This window comes from Montipora capricornis, chromosome 6, assembly GCF_036669925.1.
Source record: "Montipora capricornis isolate CH-2021 chromosome 6, ASM3666992v2, whole genome shotgun sequence".
NCBI classification, from domain to species: domain Eukaryota; kingdom Metazoa; phylum Cnidaria; class Anthozoa; order Scleractinia; family Acroporidae; genus Montipora; species Montipora capricornis.
The window spans coordinates 70,274,521-70,275,793 of NC_090888.1; positions in this window are offsets into that span (position 1 = coordinate 70,274,521).

Sequence of the window (1,273 nt, forward strand, 5' to 3'; positions counted from 1 at the left end):
TGCGCACTGTTAGAGCTACATATTACGCAAGGACAGATCTGTTTCGTCGTACGAACGTGTGAGGACCTGTGAGCCAAAGGGCCTCTGCTGGTATGACTTCTGGGTGACCCCTTAAATGGTCTTGATGACCCCCCAACTTAAAAAAATTGTCTGGAACGGTGCAACCAGTGTACCCTCACGGAGGATCTCGTTTCAACTTTTTTACGAAAAAAATCGCAATCGTGACAATACTTCCTACCCGTTTATCACTTAGATGTGGTTTAGAACCGCCAATTTTACCACAAATTGCATAAATAGTGTCAGTCAACAGTTGGTGTACATGCAATTACTATTCATTATGTTCATGTCCCAGCGTCAGTTCACTTAACAGTGATGACATTCTCTTATAATGGCCAAATTGTCTCAACCTTTTCCTGGTAACCTCATAGTATCACAAACTGAATACCTGTGCCATAGAGATTTTTCCCGTGCAGCTGGGAACTGTATTCCTTCAACTGCAATGTTTAATTACTCGGGCCCGTAGGGGCACGAGTTATAAAATACGTTTGATTTCAGTTTTATTTTTTTCCTGTGCAGCAAAATGCACAATAGAAATACGTGGCGGTGTTTGATTGGGCAATGCACAATAGAAAGCAACTGGCGGTGTTTTGATTGGGTAATGCACAATAGAAGCCACGTGGCGCTTCTTACATTGGTTATTTAAAGCAATTCACGTACCCCAAGGTCACGAAGAGCACTGTGATGCGTTGTTTGGGATTACTGAAGATCGACGTTGCGTTGGCTTAATCGATTTCTTCTTGGGGCGCTCAAAACACATACGAAGAAAGGCATACGCTTTTCGCGGTAGACCCACACTAAAAGATGTCAAGCGTCAGCTTCGAAACAAGTCGTTCCGCGAACTGAATGAAACAAGAATATACTCGAATGTAACTGAAGTGGACACAACTATTGAAAGTGATACAATTCAAAATACAAATTCTTTAATGAGCAGCGGGTACCTTATTTAGAACTACTTTGAGGATGACAGCGACAAAGAAAATAACTGCACAAACAAATGGATGCCATATTGGAATCTTCTGAAGACAAAGTAAAAACAATGGCACAGCGAACAAATGGCCTCACGCTTGTACCATTTTCACTGCGAACAAACAGCCTCCCGCTCATTGATGATACCATTGACTGCGGAGATAAATTTTCTGTCTATTGCGTTTTTTTGCTTTTTATTCTTAAACAGTTTTGTTTCTTGAAGTGGTCTAGCTTATATCCTTTGTTC